A 23,179-nucleotide genomic window follows, 5' to 3' on the forward strand; every position below is an offset into this window, starting at 1 on the left:
CGTGTGTGCATGTGTGTGAGTGTGAGTGTGCGCGCGCGGGCCGGCGAAGGCGCGTGTGCGCGTGTCTGCGCGCCGGGCCGCTCGGCGCGCTCGGCAATCGATTACAGGACAAGTGCTGCCCCGGCGGCTCCGCGACGCGCGCACTCCCTCGCGCCCACCCGCGCGCCGGGCCGCGACGCCCCCAGCCCTGCGGCCCCCGGACGGCGGACCCCGCCCCCGAAGGGGGGACCAGGTAACCCGCTTCCGAGAGTGCCACGGCGACCCCCAATCCGCTGCCCCCGAGTCATAATAAATCTCACGTTTCCTGCGGGCTGGGAAGGAAGGCTTGCCACGGGGAGGGGAGGTTCATTTCGGCCGCGTGAAGTTTTCTTTCAAACTGGGCACTGGGGTGAGGCCGGGCGGAGGGAGCGGACAGCGATGCGGGCGCCCGACGCGGAGCTCCGGGATCGGCGTCCTGGCCCGAGTCGGGGTGTGCGCGTGGACCCACCCACTCAGACTTCGCAATAAACTATGCAGTATAATTTCAGTATACGGCACCCGGTAGAGCAGGACGCGAATCAGGATCGGGGGCGGGGGGGGGGCTCCTCGGGAATGGATTGAGAAGCAAATTCAGGTCTGAGCTGAAGCTCAGCTATTACTACTTTGGAAAGTGCCTTACAGTGCAAGTTTAAAATTAAGAGTGTTTGCTTGCTTTTTCTCCCTCAGGCAACTGTCACATCCACCAAAGTCAGCGGGTGAGGGTCCAAAAGGTGGTTAGGATTCAGTGTTGCCCATCAGTATCATCCATTAGCTGTAGCTCAGCTTTATTTTATTTTTTTTTATTTGGGTAGAACTTCTATACATCGTCATGTTAAATGCATGTTCTTCCTACAAATAACATTTAGCATCTTTCTTGACCGCATTTGCAAAAAGAGGGAATAGAGACTTCTATAATTAAAGGGGAAAAGGAAAATGAAAGGAGCTGAAAATACTGAACTGTGTAGTCTGGGTGGCTTAAATTTGAAAACACATGAAATTATCAGGACTGCCAAACAGCATTTCTGAGAAACCATATCATAGATTGTAAAGAAAATCAATGCTGAAAGAGTAGGAGCAGGCACCGTACTCCCTACTCCTTTCAAGAATCCCAGAAATAGTTGCTGAGTTTTGTTGTTTTGTTTTTTCCTGCTGAGGAGAGAGAAATGATACATTGAAAATAAAATCAAGGAGTATATCTTAGACACCACTCTGTATGTCTGGGAAATTCAGAATGCCTTTTTAGATTTTGAGGTGGGGAAGGAATTCATTCACATTGATATGCACTAAATAATGGATTAACCAATTTTCAGTTCCTGAGCGTTATATGTTGGTAAAGCCGTTGTTGGTTTTTTTTATTTTTCACCTCTCTGTCAATTACCTAAATAAAACTAATTTTCCTGAAGTCATACTTGGGAAATACAAAATAGAATTCCACAAATCATTTTAATCACCCCAAATAGATTGCAAAGATTTTAATCTTAAATTATCTGAGAAAAGTGGAGTGAATTTGCTCATAATATATAAATTCCCAGTACATAAAGGGTAACATAACTTCTCAAAAATTGCCATAAATCCCTCCGAAAAACTCAGCCTAAATGTTTTAAGTACCGGCAAAGTTATGGAAGTCCTTAGGAAAGATGAATTAAAACATTTTCAAAATTAAGATGAAATATCTAGATAATTTAAGCAATTTAATTCTTTAGTAGAAGTGGATCCACTGTGAAGTCTTAAGGAATCATCCTCAAGTTCCCCAAAGCTACCACAGCTGATAAAGCTTTGCCCCCTGGCTGATCAGAGCTAAATTAAGCTCTTGAAAGACTATCCTTTTCATGAGTTACTTTCATTGGCTCCCTAATCACCAAAGGCTCACTCTCTCCCTCTAGTGGTTAAGTGTTCAGACACTTTACATTTGATGACTCTCCCCGAGAATGCGGGATTTGGGCAGCAGGCAGTGGTTCACAAATTTAGCGAAGCTCTCATGACCACTTGTAAGAATTAAACCATTTGGGGAAAATTGTCCCTTTTTTTAACTTCTTGTGTTCATTTCTCATTTGCATGTCATGGTATATCCAACTCACCCAAAGAAGTCAAGATTCTATGTACATGCTAAAAGTAGGGGTTCTGTTGTATCCTCTGCAGTCAAATAGTCCTGACTCTGAGACTTACAGTTCCACTTGTAGGAAGGAACATTTGTATAAACTGTAGTAATTAACTTTGTTCACAGTTTTTCTCAACAGCATTTTTATAGTGGTTAGAGAATATATTTATTTCCATCTTTTGTCATAACTACACTCACACATTTTTAAAGTACATATATAGTTAGACTATGCATAAAAATGTACCACCAGGGAATTGCAATACCATACTCTTTGCACACTATATCCAAGGAGAAAACATACCTGAGCCACTCCGTTTTTCAGCTGGTTCTTTTCTGATCCTTCCTGTAACATCCTACCAAAACCGCCTTCCCAGCACCAACCCCTATAATAGCACATTGCACATTTCCTTCATTATACAATTTGTAAATCTTGCACTCATTTGTTGAGTTTTTAAAAGAGGAACTCTTTCCCTCACTAGAATGTCATCTTTGTAAGGGTAGGGATTATGTCTCGCCTGCTAACAATTGTTTTCTCAGAAGTAATACATTATTTGTAACGAGCTGGTACTCAAACATTTACTGAATGGGTGAATATGAAGCTAATTACATACTCACCTAGTTTGATGTGTTAAACTGTTTTCAAGGGACAAAAAGGATAGGATATCACAGATAAATTTTCATCCCATGAAGAATTTGGTCAAATCTTGGATCACAAATCATGTTACAAATATCTTTTAATAGGTCAACTCTGGCTTATGGTCCATGTGAAGAGTGAGAATGCCTTCATTGATGTAATAAAAGTAGTAAAAGTGATTAAAATTGTGTATCAGATATAATTTTGAGTAAAATACATTTATGTGACCCCTCTGTTTCATAAACAAATCATTTGAGTTAATACTTGATAATTCATGAACCAAGTTGACTATCACAGAATATAACAGATTTAATTCTTTAACCACTAAGTGCAATTAGCAAAACAAATATAAAAGACAGTGTAGCTAAAAGGTACATTATGAAATACCAGTTTTGTTTTCTTTGGATGGTTTATCTGTTTTAGATTTAGAAATCCTAGTACCCTTTAAAGGAATTTGGATAAAAGTTCATTTTTGTTTGTTCAAGGAATTAACTACATGTTTTTAATTTTTGGTTTTGTTTTTATCAGAGGGTAGGAGGGAACCACTTGAAACATTGCAATACTTTTCTAATATCAACCTAAAACATTTTTGGAAACTAATTACATATTAATTTTTTATTTAGATGGTGTTACTGTGCTAGATGGAGAACATAATCACCCAGAGTACATGCCCTAAACTAACATAAATCCCTGAAAAAGTTAAGATTAACAAGAACTCATAGGCACAATGTTTTAAAACTGATTGCTTGTTTTGTTTTTATCAGGTGGTGGTGTTCTCTTTGAAGCGGTGTTCTCTTTTTAAGTGGGATATGGAACAATGGTCTCACATTCTCCTGTCGACCTAGATTGGCACTACGAGGAAGCAAGGAAGCTAGAATTGGAACCATAGTTTCAAAGAAAACATTCTAAGATACCAAATCCAGTTCCTAAGTAAGTCATATTAATACCTCCCAACTTTGCCTCCCTGACTACATCCATAGTCTGGGGTCTGTCTGGGTGGCATGTGAGTCCCAAATAGTAACGGTCTTCTGGTTCTATCCATCTTGAACAATAGTTTCTTTTAACAATTCTTAAGAGTGTCACTTTGCAATTAGAGATAAGGCTCTTGTACAAATACCCATGTCCCTAGAAAAGGTAACATTATGACTTAAATTCACACTTTGATAGAATAATATCAGATTTCTTCCAGAGAGCACGTTTTGATGTAGAGCAAATGATAAGCTATCTCTATCCCAAATAAGAATTATAAATTGTGGAAGTTAAACTTAGACCAAGGGGGTGAGGGCTGGAGAGGTTCCTGAATAAAAATGAGAGCACACATTTTTAAAGATGTCATTAGAAGCTATCATAGTTGCTTTAAAATGCAGATGTGTTCAACATTTGAGGAAATGAGTTCCATTAATGCAAAAATGAAGGAACTTCGAGCTGGGTCAAGTGTAGGTGGCTGATAATCAAAAAAAAAACAACTCTAAAAGGCATGGGAAGAACATTTTCTAAGAAACCCTAAAATTATCAAACACAGAAAGTATAATGAGGTTATTGGAATTTCCAATGTGGTAGTACAAGGAAAGAAAAAGATGATTGAACTTTTTTTGGTTAACAGTAAAAGGAGAACACATTGTCTAATGATTGTTAATTTAGATACAGAAATGTAAACACCAATGAGGAAATGAAGGAAAACCAAAAAACGATCATTTGACTTTGGAATTGGATGGTGAAAATAGGTCATACCAGGGCCGGCCGAGTGGCTGGTTGGTTAAGGGTTGGCTTGGGAGTGTGAGCTTTGAGCAGCAGGGCCGCCGGTTCGGATCCCACGTGGGCCGGTGACGCTGTACCATCTACAGCTAAGATGGTGAACAACAGCTCGACCTGGAGCTGGGCTGCTGTGAGTCGCTGGCAATGGCATCGTAGGCTGCAGTGGGGCTGACCGACAGCGGGCGGGAGCTTTCGTGAGCTGTCTTAAGCCGCTGTGAGTGGCCGTCCAATGGCCGGTGACTAATCTGCCTCACCCAGGAAGAGCACAATGATAATACCAACATGGGCTGGTGAAGTGACATCCTCCACAGCTAGACTGAAGAACAAAAGGACAGCAACTTCTCTGTTCCCCTTCCCTGATTCCCCAATGCTGTTCCCTCCCCCAATTCCCCAATAAAGTCTTAAAGAAAATAGAGCAGACCAGCCTAAAGATCTTTAATACCAACGGTTGGATTCTGCTGGAGATTACCATAGTCTAAAACAGGGTGATGACAGGTTGCATCCCAAGGGAAACATTTGGTATGTAAACCAGTGCCAGTAAGAGTATGATCCTGTTATTTGTTTATGTGCCCAGTATTTGTGAGAAATCCCAACTCTTTATAAACCAAAAATCCTTTCACAGTACAACAAACTGTAATCACATGTTTAAACAATCCTACATGGCTGAAGAAAATATAAGAACACATTACAAATGGGAAGTGAAGGATAGAAAACGGGGATTCAACCTTCCCGCTTTTTATAGCCAGGTCCTGGCAATCTAGGGAATTAAAAGCCATACAGGGATAAAAACCGAGAGCTGTTTCCTGCCTGATAACTCTGAAAGAGGGTGTGTGGTGTGGCAGGGAAATGAATCAAAGAAAGGTCATTTACAGGTAGTAAAGTCAAATGTCAGCTCCCCCAATTCTCATGACTTGTGGTTTAGAGAAAGGTTAGCTTAATATAGAGGTTAGTGTGGCATTCTGAACACTTAAGACATGATATGCGAAGATGAGAATAACACCATCGATATCTCTCTCCCTAATAGCTATGTTCAAGCTTCAAAAAGGTACTTAAAACCTGATGCCATGGTGAGGTACTAGACACCTGGGAAAGTCCCACTTAGCCGACCAAGGATATCATTAAAAGTTCTATGAACTAGATTCCAGAAACTGTTTCATTGGAAGACTGTGTTTTTGAAGTATACCATTATTGAAGAATAACTCCTTTGCAGAATCTGTTGCACATTTGATTGATGATTTAACTGGTTTCAGTGAAGTTGGAGCATCTGTGGGACTCAGAAATATATATATATATATATATATATATATATATATATATATATACACACACACACACACACACACACACACACACACACACACACACACATACACACACACACACTGGGTCATTGGGAAAGTCATGACGTATTTTTCTGTTTTTCAATGTAAAAATGCATCATGACTTTCCGGACCACCATATATATACAATTGTTATCATTATAAGCATTTTTTTTAATGCCAGGCATCATGATAAGCATGTTACATGCATTATCTCATTTACCCTTCATGCTCACTTTTTTTTTTTTTAGATTTTTTGTTGGGAAATTGGGGAGAGGGGAACAGTGTTGAGGAATTGGGGAAGAGGAACAGACAGGTAGACAAATTGCTGTTTTGTTCTTCAGTCTAGTTGTGGAGGACGTTGCTTCACAGGCCCATGTTGGTATTATCATTGCGCTCTTCCCGGGTGAGGCAATCGGTCGCCGGTCATTGGTTAGCCGCTCACACCGGCTGCCGGCCGCTCACGTAGCTCACGGCAGCCCAGCTCCAGGTCAAGCTGTTGTTCACCATCTTAGCTGTAGAGGGCGAGCATCACTGGCCCTCAATGTGGGATCCGAACCGCAGCCCTGCTGCTCGGAGCTGGTGCTCTCAAGCGAGCTCTTAACCAGCTGAGCCACTCGGCCGGCCCCATACTCATTTTTAAGAGAAGTGATAATAACCCCATTTTCACATGAAGAAATTGAAGCTTGGAGATAATATTATCTTGTCCAGTGTCCCACAGTGTCAGAGCTGGACTCAGACATGTATTAAGTTCTAGAAAGCCCATAGTAATAACCATCATGTTATACTGTCTCCTAAATAGCTAAATATATTTATTAATCATACAAACCTTTGTTGTAGTTAAATCCAGCCCTTTGCATAACAGACTGTTGAGTAACAGACCAATATCGAACCACCTGGAAACTGAATGCCTCCAGTGTTCTTAGGACGTTAATCAAATGTGGTATCAACATAGAGCTCTACCAAATCTGCTGCCTATCTAGGTGTGGGATATGACCTATTTGACATGTGACACTCTAACATCAGATACTCGTCTGTACCTACCTTGACCTCCTCTGGTCCTGACTACTCTAAAGGGGAGTAGTGGCCTCAAGGAAGTGCTGTTTTATTTAGGAAATAACATTTTTTAAAATAAGTGAGAGGATACAGAATGGATATGCTTACTTGTTTGTTTTGCTTGGGAGAGGAGTTTCAGGGACCAGTAAGAAAGGTTTGGGAGGGGCAGAGCAGTGGGATATTGAATCGGAGAAAAGGAGACAGCAAATCATGTTTGAAATGAGAGTGCGGGAGGGATGAGTTGTCTTCACCGGGAGTGCCAGTCTGCCATTCCAATCTCCATATCAACTTGCTTACTCCTTCAATCGGGAATCAGATGGATAGCCACACCTTCAGAGGTTAAATATGCCTCTTATTATTTATATCATTACACTGAGGCCAGGGGTTGCAGCAGCTATTGTGTTACAAGGTGAAAGATTCAAGTAAGAAGCCTTTATAAATGTTTCAGAGTCCAAGTTCCTGCAGATCCGTTCCCATAAAATGGCTCCTAATTGGGATGATAGCCTCCTAACACTCGCTTCCCCTTGCACTTATGTTTTGAGTGTTCTTTCCTCTGAGCTTAGGCAGATTCAGCTTTCTCTGCCAACTCAACTCCATTACTTCCTTCAAAATCAGGATAAGAAAACAAGGCTGCTTAAGGCCTCTGGATCTTACGAAGATTGGTTCATTCATCGAAGTCACTGGATTTTGCCAAGCATTGTACACTGAGAGCTGATGACAAAAGGAATAGTTAAGTCAGATGACAGTGCCAAAAAGCAAATATAAATGAACAACTTTGCTAAAAGCAAAATATTCTTTTGTCTCTAGTCAGAACCATAGGCTAAAATGTACCTTTGAAGACCAATGTAACAGGTATCCGTATTGGAATTGAATCGTCCTTCTTAAAAAAAGAAAAGTCCTGCTTTCACCAAACAGGAATCTCTATCACAGCGTCTTCATAGGACACCTTTCAGTCAAGGAGGTCATTTGTATTTAAGTCTGCAAATATATACTGCAATGCAAAGGAGGCATAAAGTTTATCAATGTAGCTTATGGAAATACAGATAAAGACATTTCCCTGAGCTATGGGCATTCTTCAGTCTCCATGACAAATATATCAGTGAAAATGAGTAGTTTTTATTCATTTTTTAAAAATATTCCAATTTACAAATAGACTGTTCATAGGAGTAAGTTCATGGTAAGCTTGCAGCATCAGTTTAAAATGTGAATCATTTAGTTAAAAATCTATACATATTTTTTCAGCACTACCTCATGATAACAAATCATCCTCATCACCTAAAACCATGTTTCACAAACTTGCTTTCTGAACCTAAGCTATCTACATGTTTAATATATTTCTATTTAGTTAACATCTTTCATTTTCTGAAAACAATTCTAAGCTGGACTCACTCCCCCATCCCTAGCTTCCCACTCCATCCGGGAGGAATGTTAGAGTATTGAAGTGTTGTAGCAGTTTGAAAAATACTCCCTAGAACAGTGTTTTTCAGACGTCAGGTTGTAACCCATTAGTGGGCTATATATTTATTGTCATAATCAGCATTTCTAAAATATGAAATAGAGTACATCACACATGACAGGGATAAATAAAAAGGTAAATTTTCATAAACACACATATCTACTGGGTCACCACATAAAATGTATGTTTACCCTTCTGTGGATTGCATGGTCAAAAAAATGAAAGCAGCTGTTCAAGAAAATAGATAAATTGAGGTGAATCACTTGATTGAAATACTATACAGCAGTTATGTACTACTACATATAGCAACATGGATAAAATCTGAAACATTACGTTGGGAGAAATAAGGCAACTGTAAAAGGATTCTTAGGTTGTTAAAAACATTGAAGACAGTATTATGTATTGTTTACTTATATATGTTTATGTAGTAAAAGTATAAAATGGAAAAGAAAGATACCACTTTCAGAACAGCAGCAACCACCAGGTTGAGAGAGAGGATGGGTGTACCTACAACGTTTGATTTCGTACTCATGATTCTAGAAGCCAGGAGACCTTTGTGCTGTTTTACTCTGACTTCATTTCTTTGTCCTTATTTCTTCATATACAAAATGATAAGATAATACCAGAGAGTGATCAAAGTGTCCAACTGGAAGGAGAGGTAAAATTGTGTAATGAAGATGTGTTTTAATTGTATCATATTCAACCCATAGAATTTAAATGATTTCTCCATGTTAACCAGCTAGTTAGTGGTACAAGTCAGGCTACATAAAAAGAAGAGAGTCATCTAGAATCACAGCCTTTCACTCTCTACCATTTTACTCTGCCTTTGTTGAAAGATAAAAGGACATAGCATCATTTTATCTCGAATGATAAAGTTAAGAGATCACCTTTATCTTCGTCTTCACCATATAAAGTGGGCCTAGTGGCCAATGGTTTTTCTAATGCCACTGAAGGAAAGAATGGATGCTTTGAAAAAGCCAAATTTAATTAAATGTGTGTATGATTTTATTGCTAAATATTAAAAAAAATCACTGTTTCAGGTGATCTTTCATTTTAGTTTAACCTCGATTTATCTAAAGTGATTGACAGTAGCCACATCTGGCCTCCTGTAGTTGCGTTATTTATAAATTGTAAAACAGGCAGTTCCGTTCAAGACCGATTTGTGGTTACTGCTAGAAGTTGATTATTGATTGATCCCCCAATACTCCCTAAAACAACATGCATTGACAGTAAATTCAGAGAACAATAAGATGAAAAACTATATAACATAAAAGAAACTAAAGCAAAAGGGAAAGAAAAAGCATCAGGAAATCATGGTTATAGACGCCAGTGGCGCAGGCTGGGACATTTCCAGCCTCAACCCTGACATGGTGCTGCTGGCAGAGCGCCTGCTGAAGCCGCTCCCCACGGACAAGCATATCGAGACAGGCCCCTTCCTGGAGTCAGTGTCCCACCTGCCACCCTTCTTCCATTGCCTCGGGTCCCCGGTGTTTGCTCCCATCAAGGCAGATATAATTGGCAACACCACGAAACCTCCGCTTCATCCAGGTCTTCCAGAGCTTCTGTGATGGGGAGCAGGATGAGAACCACCCCAGCCTCATCCACATCAATGCCACCAAGGCCTACGAGATAGCCCTTACGAAGTACCGCACTGCATCGTGCAGATCCACGCAGCGATGTACGTGGCACCCTGTAAGTCCGACTTCCTGAGAGCACTCCACAGGCCCAGATGTGACAGGATGCGTGCCTGGGAAAGACCCGCCTCTTCCTGGTCAACTGCACGGCCACCATCGGCATCATCTACGAGATGTACACCAACGTGAACACTGAGCTCCACTACAAGGTATAGATGTGCCCAGTGGCAGGTGCGACTGGGCCACCTATCCCCCAACATGCGACCACTTGCAGAAACAAACCTGAATCACTGTGAATCGAGTGGGCTGCCCCTGGCCTGCCTGCGACCCCCAGAGTGGCCCAGAGTCTGACGGCCCTGGCTTTTTAAGTCATTTCTTGGGCCTTTCCCTAATGGAGCAGTAAATAAGGGTCCTACTTCCGAATCACCATTGAGTTTCACAACAGCACAGACTGACTTTATACCTTAATTGCAGTGTGATAAAAATCAATATTGCTAATCAGGTCCTAGGGATTTTGGGGGGTTTTCCCTCCATGCAGAACATGACACTTGAGAAAGCTATATCATACACCTCACTTTAAAAATAAGCACTTGTACTTCTCAGGATCTGGCTCAGTGATGTTTTGGGTATTTTAAGGACCAAGAGGAGTTGGAGTTGAAATTATACAGGACCCCTATTGTGGGATTTTTTGTTTTTAAGCATACTGGTGTGTGTTCTCATGAGGTCGCCCAGCCCAGCCTGACAGCACTGTCATTACAGACCCTGCTCTTTCTTACTGTCTTTTTTCAAGACAGTTTTTTATAGCTGAAAACAACCAGCAAGCCTTTGATAACCATGACCAAGGGGATTTTATTTTAAAGCTACCAGGCACAAATCATTGACTCGAGATGACTTGCACTCTTCTGCATAATTATTTTTTTCAGGGACAGCTTTTCCAACCTAAGAAACTAGCCATCATGTATTCTCTCAAGGTGTGGAACAAGGAATCCCTCCAGAGGCTGACACCCAAGGAAACGCCTGGCTGCCTTGACTGTCCTTCCTGCCACTAAAAGGAGCTGTGTTTTTTTAAATGTCGGGATTAATAGAGGAACCCCCCCAAAATTGATGTGTGTTAAAAATCCTCTGAGGAATAACTGGTGATTTTTATGCAGAAACTAAATAATTCTTAACAAATCTCTATTTTGGAATAAAAAAAAAATCTGGTTATGAAAAAGCCACAGTTAAATACAAAGCTTAGCAACCAGGCAAAAAAGGAAACACACTAATTGCTCTAATTGTCTAGGAAGCCTATGAAATCATCAGTGCAAACACAGACACAAAATTTCCCAGCTTAATGCTCAAAGAGGAATTTGATCCAGGTGATACTGACAAAAGTCTCATTGGTAGTATAGTGATTAAAAGCCTTCACTCTAGAAGGCCTAGGGACAATCCCAGCTCTAACAATTACTGTTACTAACAGTTGTACAATTTCTTAATCTTGTTTCCTTATCTGTTAAAACTGGAAAGTTACAATAGAACTTACCTCATATTTTTTTAATTAAGGATTAAATGAGCTAATATTGGTAACTGGTCAAATCAAGGGTGACAACAGCCCTACACCGTGGTCAGCATTATATCATGTTTCTTTAATAAATTAAGCAAGCAAAAAACTTTCTCAAAAGCAGTTTTACAAAGGACATTCTTGAATTGGTGTGATTGCCGTTGTACTGTTAATTATTGTAGTGTCATAAAAGCTGACCATAGATTCATAACTTATTTTTCAATTGATTTTCTCCTCACTTTTTTTACCGTTTTTTTTTTTCATTTTTTAAAAAGAAAAATCAGAAAAATAAGCATATTCTCTGCCACCTGGATTGGAATACCCATTTCTCATGCTTGCTCTTCAAAATGTAATCTTCCTAATAAAATATGTCAGATTCATATTTTTTATACAGACCTCAGCCAACTGTAAATTAGAGCATCTGTGTCATTTCTAAGAAAACCTCACATAGCAACAAACAGCTAAATTAACCCACTCTCATTTAGGGGGTGCAAGGTTTACAGCAATTTGCAAACTAAGATATCCCTCCCAAAGACTAAAAATTGTCCGGTTTTTGTTCACCCTACTTGGGAGTCTTTAAAATGGAAATTTTTGACTTAAGCAAAAAAAGCTATAGACAAAAATATTTGTATATGAAAAGACAACATATTCTATAACATTATAAGCTGCTTTAGTTCTGTTGAATCATTGAGCCACATTTTATATTTGTGCCCCTGAACTATGTTGCTACCATACATTATAAATACATGCTTTGTAATTCCATTTAGGTTCATTTAGCACCTACTATCTACATCAGTAATGTTTTCATGTAGCTCACAATAAAATATATTTTTTCAGGCATGCATGTCTTATCTTCCTTACTATATAGGAGCAATTTTGGAGAAAGACTGGGTCATTTTTTACAATGTTCTTAAGTCTTAACACAGATTTGGTACTACTATCTTTGTTAATAAAAATTATCATAGAGATGGACTCCTTCATCAATAAAATAGTATAAAATATTCCAATGTTGTATAGTCATTCATGATTAAAAAACACTTTTAATGCAGTTTCTTCTGTCTTTTTCTATTTTCAAATATTTATGCTCTTTCTTTTTTTTTTTTCCTTTTAAGGCCTTCACACTTCGGCTAATTCAACTAAGCTATTACTGTCTTTTACACTTTTTAACAAACATCTCTTTGATTTGTTTAAATCTTTGTAGTGTTTATAAAAAGCCCATCTCTTAAGTGATTTCGGTCCTCTTTTTTTAGAAGTTATAGTATCATTGTATTTCAGTTCTCTCTATATACTGCAAACACTGGTATGCATTTTGAATACTGTATTCATATTATGCACTTTAAAAAAGTGAGCTTATGTCTTAAAATAGTATATGACTTCAATCTGATCACAGAACTAAAACTAGGATTAAAGTCTAGCTTTCAGAAACACCTGTTACTTAGTCTCAATTTATTTTAACTCAGACTAGAGATTAGGGAACTTTTAATTTTTACTCTTTTATGTTTATTTGGTTTTCTTTTATATAACTCTAGTATTTTACATTTCTCAAAGTCAATTTTCATTTAATTGAAAATGCTTAATTAATTCGGACATTAAATTGAAAGTAAAATAAAATGTATATGCTACCACTTAATAGTAATGCAGGATTCTAGCCCAATGTATTTTATCTTTATCAGTGTATCTTTTGTTTTCATTTAAAATATTGTTTTATAGTAGGTTTCTTTAGGAGCAATATCTCTTAGGAATTGTCGGAATTGTCAGAATTTTTAGTTTATCTCCTTTCCACTTAGTTCATATCTCTCATTTAGGTATATAGGAATTTAAAATTTTTATTGGCAAATACATGTTGTAAGTTGGATGGAGAGGTTTTTATTCTGCAGGGAGTGAGAACTTCATTATAATTAAATTTTATTATTTAACCTTTGATTAATTCTAAGAAATCTTTGAGGTTTCTGTGGGTGATATTGAGAATCTAAAGAATTAACTTAGAAGAGTATCGTCAAATGACCATCAAAGTAAGGATTAAATTTAAGGTGATGTAATGAAAGCACTCGTATATTTTGACACAACCCATTCATTTGATATATTGTTTATCTTATCTATGCATTTCAGGAGGTCGTAGTCATAAACTTTGACTATCCTTTTTTAAAATCTCTAATAATTGAAGTACAATTAATTGTGATGTGAAATAATAAAATTGTAAAAAATTACTATAGCTTGCAGATTATTAATTGTCACTGAGCTTTGATTCTTTACTAAAAGTTGATATGTTGCTACCCATCTCTATGGACAGAATAATGTGTGTTTTAGAAAAATTATCCAATGCATCTTATAATAAAAGCCAAAAGATCTTTTCAATAGAATTAATAAGTTGTTGCTTAGATTTATTTTTAACAAAGCAATTTTATCAAACCTTATCTCGCTGAGTACAATAACAACAATAGGGGGAAATCAGAATCTCTCATTACCTGCTTCTATAATTGTGCATGTATAAAGTATGCTTGAAGCCTTTGAAAGGAGAGACTGTGCAACCTGAATACTAATTTTGTGAGCACTGTAATTTCACGTCTGCTCTCCATGTTCAAGCTGGTTGTTCTTTGAGGAGCAGCTGAGGCTTTATGGAAAACTTTGTAAAACACTCTATTTAGAAGCAATTTTTTTCTTTGCATTATGTGCTCTGGGTAGCTTCCTTTGTGTTTTATTTTGAGAACATTTGTATGAAAACAAGATCTTTGTTTCTTACAAGCACATCTGCTCTTGCTGCTTATAGATTATGAGAAGTCATCATCCTCTGTGACATCATAATCATTTCCATGGCAACCAGTTTAGCTTTTTTTTTTTTAATAAAAAGTTACGGACTGTCAGCAGCATCAAATTGTTTATATCAAAACAGATACTCGTACATAGTAACGTCCCAGTTTTCTGCAACCACCACATGTGGCCTGTTCATTTCAAAGAAGCAAAACTGTAGCCTAATGCATTGACTTCCCTTAAACTCCATGAGACTGTCAATTTCAGTTATCCACAATCTAGAGAAAGAATAGAATGCTTGAGGAAACAAATTCTGAGTGACCAACTTGATCGTAGGTCAGTGCCCTGTCACATGGCTTGCTGGTGTAAGTTCAACGAGGGAGGAAATATATGAGACATTGGTGTTATATGTTCTACAGTAAATAATGCTATAGACTTGAATAACAGCTGTAAGGATCTTGAAGCCTTTACTTGAAATTATTTTATGAACAGGCACTACATTTACTCAGTCACTTCAGCGCTGTCACTCCTGTGATGAAATGTGGCTCTGAGAGACCTCGGAACATAATCATTTGGACAGTGAGCCAAGGCTGCTAAAGAAGACTGGAACTAGGAACAGGCTTTGTGGCGTGTTCTGCTACATCAATACTTGTCAAAATTATGACGTTTCAGTCACAATAACCAAGCAACCCATAAGGAAATATTTATTGAGTACTTGCTATGTGCATAGCACAGTATTGGGACTGTGTGTGATGTAAGGTAGCACACACGCAATCCCTGACCTCCTAAGCCTTTCTTTGAGATTAATGGCTGATGCTTGGTATCACATTTTCTTTCAGGACTACTGAAATATTTTTATTTAAATCACTTCCCCTCTTATTTAAACAGTTCCATTGTATTTTAAAATGTGTGCATGTTTGAAATGAGCCACATTCGTTCAGGATAGTTGGTGAGCTGAGTGTGAGTAGCCTGTTCTATGTTGAATCCTAAGGAAATTTGGAGAGACAGAAAGAGCTCAGAGGCAGCTGCTATCTCGGTGCACTTGGATCAGAATGGCAGTGATGAGATACGTGATCATAGACCTGGATATGAAGCAAGTGTCAAGTTTTACTGATGACAAACACATAAAATTGTGAATCTGAAGATAGATCAGGAATGAGAAGATGAGCCCAGGTACTAAGGACAAAGCATCCGAATCAAGGGAAGAAGGCCTAAGCAGAGGTGGGGCAGGTGTTGGGCAAAGGTCAAAATGGCAGAGGTCTAAGCAGGGGTGTGGGCAATATTGTAGGGGTCCAACTACATGAATCAGGGACCTAGTCAAGAAAGACAGCTCAGACAGGAGAGCAATTCATGTGGTACCAGGGGACAAGACAGGAACCAATTAAAGAGCATCTAAAGTGTTAAATGGCCTATGATTGAGCAACTTTATGCATTTATTCATATATGTATTCATGTATTCATTCAGTGCCAAATGCTCTGTTAGACACCAGGGTTGATAAAACTGACAACGTTGACCTTATGAAACGCATTATACTGGGTAAAGCAGTGAAGAAATAATTCAGCAAATAAATGTATAATGAAAATGTGTATTAATATGTGTCAGGAAGGAAATAAATGAATGGGGGTCAGGGTGATGCTTAGGTATCACTGAAGACCTCTGAGAGACTATAACATTGATTTTTTACAAATCTTGACCCCCACCCTTCACCCCCAGGCACCGTGGCCCACCAACTTGAAAACTATAGCTATTTAACATACACGTCCATGTCTAGCCCTGTTCCCAGGTTTTCTAATCAACCAGTGGCTCCCTAGACACAATGATTCCCATCACCCAATTCTCCTTCACATCCCTGACGTATCCCTTATGCCTGTTTAATTTCTAAGGTCAGCTGACATCCTTAACTTGACTTGTCCTGTTGCCACTTAAGCCCCCATAATGATAAGTCCCTGAGTTAAAAATAGCTTATTATGAGGGTGGAAGTTTCTTCTATTCAGAAGAAGGTAACATTCGTAATAAACAAGCACACACATATCTCAGTGACTTAACACATTAGAACGTCTTCTGTTTTTCAAAACCTTTAGTGAGATTCAGGACCTTTGTAAAATTGCTCAACCATCCCTTTGGGAGACTGGAGTCCTCTGCAGGCTTTTCTGCATCTACCTGGAAGACAAGGGAAGGAAGAGAGAAGAGGATCATGGGGGAAGTTTCCATTGGCCAGGCACGGAACTGCTGTACATCCCTTCTGCCCACACTCTACCACATGACAGACTCATTCAAACAGCATACCTAACTAGGCTCTGGTGAGTACAATAATGTATCTTTTTATTCACCAAAAAATCCATTTCACTCTTTTCCCACATAAAAAACTTACCCCCTCCCTAAGTGAGATCATCCAAGGCCCCAATGCAGTCCCTGAATCTAGCTCAAAGTCCAGGATTTGCAGGCTTGTACCTGTTGCAGCCCTCTCAGGGCCAGTCAAGGCTGGCTACAGGTGAGCAGTTGCACAGGCTCTCACAGTCAGATGGGCCCCTCCAATTGGTTTAATGCTTGGCTCTCACTGTCATAAAGTCCCTAACAATTTTATCTTTGACCTTGTGTTTTTTAAGTGAAGACCCGTGGGATCACGAAGCATGCGCATGAGCGGAGCAGGTACATGCAATATGTGTGTCCTTTGTCCCACATATAGTGTTTGTGTTGCCCGGGAGCAGAGTTCCTACGGACCTCTGATGCTCTTAGCAAGACTGTGAGTACCAGGAAAGCATGTGATAGCTATGACAGCAGAGCACTGACAGCCCTGAGAGATTACCTTTTCCATTTGAACCAAAAACTGGCTTTGAACACAAAAAGAAAGCCGTGACAGTCTAAGAAACCCAAAAGAGCAAGGAACTCTTATTATATCCTTCTTTCTTGTGCTACCTTTGCCTTATTAGCCAGCCACTTACACTGAAATGATGTCATAGCAGGAAATGGAAAGATAGAGCAACTGTAATTTCTTCTTTCATTCCTTTCTTACTCATCTGTAAGCCAAAGATAGAGAATTAAAAGAATGCACACACATCAAGAAGAAAAATAAAAACAGTTCAATTAGTTGTATGCAGCATTTCTACTGTTCTGATAAGAACAAAATGCATATGCATGTTCGAGCCACAAAATGGCAAATGTGTAATTTCAGTAATTCCACATTTGAGTTAAATGCTCTTATATTTCCATTTAAAACTGGCATTGCACAATAAAAAGATAAATAGTAAAGTTAAATATTTCTTTGCTTAGAATGACATCAAGTAGCAAGTATAAAATACCGTGATAAGTCAAACATATACTATAAAAGAAAGGATAAGACTTTATTTTACTGTGTTTGGTGGCAACTTTCCCCTACTTATTGAACAAGGGGCCCCACATCATTTTCATTTTGCACTGGACCCCACAAATTATGTAGCCTTCTCTGGGTCCAGTATAACTGCAGTACAAGCTTCCAATCAGAAAAGGGAAGACTAGAATACACATAGCGAACAATGACCCATAGACATTTGTAAATCCTTCTGAGTCAACACTGTGAAGGGTGACTACCCGAGATGAAGATAGTTTCTTGTCCTGTCCCTGATTCTTCTGTCTGTGGCCCTTGGCTCCTCTCTCTGAGTTTCTCCCTTAACCGTTATCTTCACAGAAATATCTAGAATGGTTGTTGAGGAATATTCTCTTTGTGGATTGTGCAGTATGCATCTCTCTCTTCCTGCCCCAGGGTCATTTTAAGGCCCTTTTTTATCCCTGACTCAAGGTTTCTTTGGCACTTCAATTTCTTTTTAATTTTTTTTTCAGTAAGTTTTGATCTATTTGCTTCCAGTTAGTTCCATGTGCCAAGGTTTTTAAATAGTTATTAAATTTGCCTAATTGTTTCCTGATCCCCATGTTTTTCCTTCAACTTAATGGCAGGTACCTTCAGGCAATATGAAAAAAAATATGCTAAGGTGGAAAAACACTTCTCTTAATCTAATGTTTACTGAGGGTCTGAGTTGTTTGAGAAATCTCACTGGCCCTTTTGTCATTCAGGATTCTTTTTTTTTAATTTCAGGTCCCAAAGCTATCAACTCTTCAACCATGGGAGGCCCTTGATCCCTGAACTTTCTACTCGTGCCAATTTCTGCTTGAAAATCCACCCACACTCACCTGCGTGCATGTCTCCCTTACTTAAGTAGCAGCCAACACACGATCTCACTGACAGTTCCAACTACTTCCCCTAGAGCTATAGGCTCAGTAGATATGTGATCTGCCTTCCAGGTCCTCCCATGACAGCTTCACTGAGAATTTGCTGAGGTTCAGCAGAAATCTCCAGACATTCAGCCTGCTCTATTGTATTGTCACCTGCTGCTGGCCAGTCACTAACCAGCGCTTCTTATTCCTGGGTTTTGTTACAACAGCAGTACATGTCAAAGTACCAATTTCTGTACTTGTCAAGTTAGGAGAGCTGCTGTAACTAAAATCTCAGTGCCTTAATATACTAAGGCTTATTTTTATTCACATTACACATTAATGTGGGTGTATGATAAGTGACATACTACTCAGTGATTAAGGGAACCAACCAGGTTCGTTCCATCTTAATTTTTTTTATTTTGTATTACCTTTTTATTTTGAAACTTACATTTTTGAAAATCTTGGTTTAAAATCTTTTGTTGAAGTAATTAAAATGTCTGTTGAGAAGTTCAGTTTATTTTAATACTTGCATTTAGTAGCTGTCACAGCTGAAAAAGACCCCTCATAATCAGAGGTAGAACCAAATGAAAGAAATATTTATTTGTTTGCACCAAAGAAAATCATGATACTCAGTTTTCAATCCTGTTCACAAATTTTCACAATGACTTAGTTGAAATTTTACTTGTGCAATTAAATTTCCTTGATGTCATTTAGTAGTTCTTTCAAAGTAATCAAAAGATTGACTAGTTCATGTTTAACAAAGGCACTTCAAATTCCCTGAAATATTTTTAAGCATGTCAGAAAATTCTGTTTTAATATTTTCTAGATATCAGCATATGAGATGTGTTTTTAAAGATGACAGGTTTACTTATACTGTTTTAGTTACCAAAAAAAAAATCATAGTAAAAATCATTCCTAAAATTCCTTTTCAAAATGTGGCCTCCATAGCATGAGATTCTTTTTAAAAGCAATTACTATTTAACTCGCTGTTAAAGCATTATCTCTACCATGATGGGATTGATTACTTATATTTTTGGAGGTGTCTGTTAGGCAACATAGCCACTGGTTGTCCCATAAATTGGAACCAACCAGAAGCTGACAGTCGAGGGAGCTCTTGGGTGGAGTGTAGACCATTGAGGTCAGTCACCCAGGGCACAGAGGAGAGTAAAAGGGGTGAAAAATGGATTGGAAGGAGTCAATGAAAGATATTTGACACAGCTATAAAATCACTCATACACATGCCTGCTGTAAGAGACAAAGTGAATGAACGAGAGTGCCATTGTCAAGCCCTCTGGTTGTGGAACCCTACACGTCCCTCAGAAAACTTATTATCATATGTGATGAAAGACTGTTGGAGCCTCTAGTGGGGCATCTTCTCTAAACAAACAGAAATAAAATGACATGTGACAGATGAAGACAAATTACTTTTTATTACAAAAGTCTAGGTTGGAAGATGTAGCTTAATGTGAGAGCAAAATGGACCTGCTAATGGAACCCCAGAATTAGCAGATTTACCCAGCCTAGGCATTGCTGAACTGGGACAGGCCAGAGATTTTTCTGCTGATGCCTTAGGGTGCATATACTATACCACTTGTGACACCAGTGGGCTAAAAAGTACACTATTGGACCACTATTAGACAATTGGACCTAGCTAGCACGGTAATCCTAGCTTCGTGCCTGGTGAGCGTCCTGGCCAAAAGCAGGAAGAATTTCCTTCCTCGTGCCTAGTTTTCCTCTAAACTATGTTGACTGTCATCCAGGTAAACCAGAATCAGGTTTAACTCAGTCCCACTCCCAGCCAAGCTTCAGGCCCGTCTTCCCCTGAACATGCTCTCTGGGTCTTTGTGGATGGATAGCTTAGCATCTACCTGTCCCCACTGCTCAGCTCTAAGCTGAGTGCTATTGATAGTATGCCTACCTTATGATTATATATGAAGGCCAACATGTTATATCAGTGCACTTAAGTCTTTTCTTTATCTGGTATAAACGTTAGAATGACATTTTTTATCTGCTTAACTCTCAGCAAATCAAGTGAGAGGTTTTAAAAAGAAATAGAAGAAACAACTTATAATGCAGTTTATACAATGAATAGGATTTTATGTTCCTACTCAATGGCTTCATGGTGAAAGGAAGGTTCTAAAATTCTGAAACTAACAGGAAAAGTCAGTGTTTCTTGGGAGGGAAGGGATAGAGGCAGAAAAGAAAGAAGGAAATGCAAAAAGGTTAGAAAGTGTTATATCTGGATGTTCTAAACATCAAAGGAAGAAAAATGGAATAATAATGGTGAGTTAAGGATCTGAAGACCCATGAATCAATTTCTCTTTTCCCCATTGAGTGATATGAAAAGGGAAAGGAAAGGTGTAATCTTGACTAGAGACTAAATACATGCTGTGGTATTTTCTGAAGAAAAAAAAGTCTCGCTTAAGGGGAATCGATAATGAAATAAGATTAGAAAATGATAACTGCACTTTATTTAATATTTTTGGTGACAATTATAAATATGGAACTGTGCAAGGAGAGTTTAGATAAGTGAAGCCGAGTTTTATAATACACAGTAGAAAAAACAGGCTCACTATGGGAAATGGAAACAGCAAGGACAGAATCAACTTTGAGAGTTCGATGAAGCATGTGAATCAAGGCCTAAGCCTACTTAATACATGGAATTTCCCTGGTCAGAGAGATTGTCCAAGGGTCAGTAGAGGAACCTAGGTGGTTCGGTTATTAGGAAGTCCAAGACTTTAGTTGGTGTTTGGGGTAAAAAAATGTAATCAATCCATCATTCTCTGACTCTCTTTTCCTCTCACTCCCATCCTCTTATTGTGGTTATTGATAACTATTTGGCAACCACCAGGTTAACTAGCTTTGGAATAAATTTGCCACACTCCAAAGAAAACTGAAGAGGGAAACAAGACTGCTCCCTGGGATAGATCCACAGAGCGGCTGGATCAAGTCTTACCTGCAACTTCCACCACTAGTAAAATTTTGAGTTTGTGAGTCAGTAAAATTACCCTTATAGTCAAGGCTAGTTAAGTATCATAACTGAGACACCTTTCTGAATTACATTTGTACTCATCTACTAAAATATTTTATTTTCCCCATTTATTTGAATCTCAGCTCATGTTGTCTCACACTGAATGTATTTGCCTACGTTTCTTATCTTTCCGCACAGATTTTGCACTCCTTGAGGGCAAGGACTTCAGTTTACATATTAAATATTTCTTCTAGCTTTCAGCATACTGCTTTGCATATAGTAGTGCTTAATAAATATTTGGAAAATGAATAAATAAAACTTGTGCATTTGATCTCTTTAGCACCATACTGTAGTTAACACATTAATAATTCTAAAACTGTTGAATCAACTGAATACGAAACCATCATTGTTTATTGTTTGATATTTTGTTCATTTGCTTGTTTCTCTTGCTTGCTATAGGAAACGCCGCAATAGTTATTTATTTTTTCACTTCCTTCCCCCATGGACCACAAAAATTCCTAAGATGTCATGACAGTTCATCTAAAGTACTAAAGATTAATAAGAAATAATCAGTGCTATCAGTTCTGTTGATGATATTCTAGCCTCAAGCTAAGTATCTGGACATATTACTTAGCTAATGCAGCCTCATCTTAGGTGAAGAAGAGACTTACATTGAATTTGGATACATTGAAGATAGCCCAAGGCCAAAAGGAATCGGCCTTGCCTTTAATTCAAGCCTTGACTCTTACTAGATATTTGACCTTGGCAGAATTATTTAATTTCTCTTGGCCTCAGTGTTCTCACCCATATAGTGGAGGTCATTATACTATCAAACTGATAACATTGTGATAAGGATAAAATGAGTTAATAAAAGCAAAACATTTAGATTTTTACTTATAATAATTAATAAATGATATGTTTTGTCTCCTTCCTCTTCCTCTCCTCCTCCTCCTCCTTCATATTATTTTACAATATTGCTCTAGTATTGCTATTACCATCCAAGATGAGAAACAATTGCAGGTTTTTTCGTGTAAAAACTTTTTTTAATTTTCAGGTGCTACAAAACATTATATTTGCTGCTTCACAATAAAAAAATTAATCTTCCCATGGACACTGTAGATAAAAACCTAGCTGGACTCTATTTTAGTAATATGCCCAAGCAACAAATAAATCTACATAGGAAAAAAGTGAGACAAGCCCTAGAAGATAGTACTAAAGTTATCAAAACTAAGACATATAAATATAGGGTTTGTTTTAATAAGGTAAACAGAGGTCTTTAAGACGAGTTTAATACATAAAATATTTTTAATTAATAAAAAGTAGGTTTTGAAAAAAATTTGGTTTTTATTTTACTTCGCTTTAATGAATTTAAAATTATGTAACTGCATTTTATTGAAATTTTCACTGAGATAATTATATACGCACATGCAGTTGTAAGAAATAATACAGAGAGATAGATCCCTTCTACAGTTTGTTCAGTTTCTCCCATTTTGTAAAATACATTTTGCACAACCAGGAGATTGAAATTCATTCTCTCCGGCAATATTATTCAGACTCCCAGTATTCCTTATCCTCATTTGTGAGTGTGTGTACGTGTGTACTGACGTGTAGAGTTCTTTATAATTTTCTCACCTGTGTTTCCTCTTGTATTCAACATCACAGTAAAGACACTGGACAGTACAGACACCACACCTCCCTCCAGCCCATCCTGTACCTACTTTCTGAATTAAAATTAATAATAATTTGAAAAACAAATAAACT

The 23,179-nt window shown here is 38.3% G+C and overlaps 1 protein-coding gene, 1 long non-coding RNA gene and 1 pseudogene across 4 annotated transcripts in view; 2 read left to right on the plus strand and 1 right to left on the minus strand.

The window, feature by feature from the left end:
- IKZF2 (IKAROS family zinc finger 2) overlaps nucleotides 1-381 on the minus strand; it is a 151,323-nt gene extending 150,942 nt beyond the window's left edge. Inside the window, exon 1 of the mRNA XM_019668914.1 lies at nucleotides 300-381. The gene's annotated coding sequence lies outside the window, so the exon portion shown is untranslated. The remainder of the gene's footprint in view (nucleotides 1-299) is intronic.
- On the plus strand, nucleotides 57-21,691 carry LOC109396783 (uncharacterized). 3 transcript variants are annotated; one of them, XR_002126916.1, is made up of 6 exons: nucleotides 57-232; nucleotides 3,515-3,680; nucleotides 15,250-15,431; nucleotides 16,341-16,559; nucleotides 16,866-16,908; nucleotides 18,329-21,691. It is a non-coding gene; the product is annotated as an uncharacterized LOC109396783 (long non-coding RNA). The 3 variants fall into 3 exon arrangements; XR_002126918.1 differs by lacking the exon at nucleotides 16,866-16,908; XR_002126917.1 differs by lacking the exon at nucleotides 15,250-15,431.
- Nucleotides 6,386-12,119, plus strand: LOC109396782 (glycolipid transfer protein-like; annotated as a pseudogene).
- Nucleotides 21,692-23,179: the final 1,488 nt, after the last annotated feature.

The sequence above is a fragment of the Hipposideros armiger genome, unplaced genomic scaffold (assembly GCF_001890085.2).
Source record: "Hipposideros armiger isolate ML-2016 unplaced genomic scaffold, ASM189008v1 scaffold_543, whole genome shotgun sequence".
NCBI classification, from domain to species: Eukaryota; Metazoa; Chordata; class Mammalia; order Chiroptera; family Hipposideridae; genus Hipposideros; species Hipposideros armiger.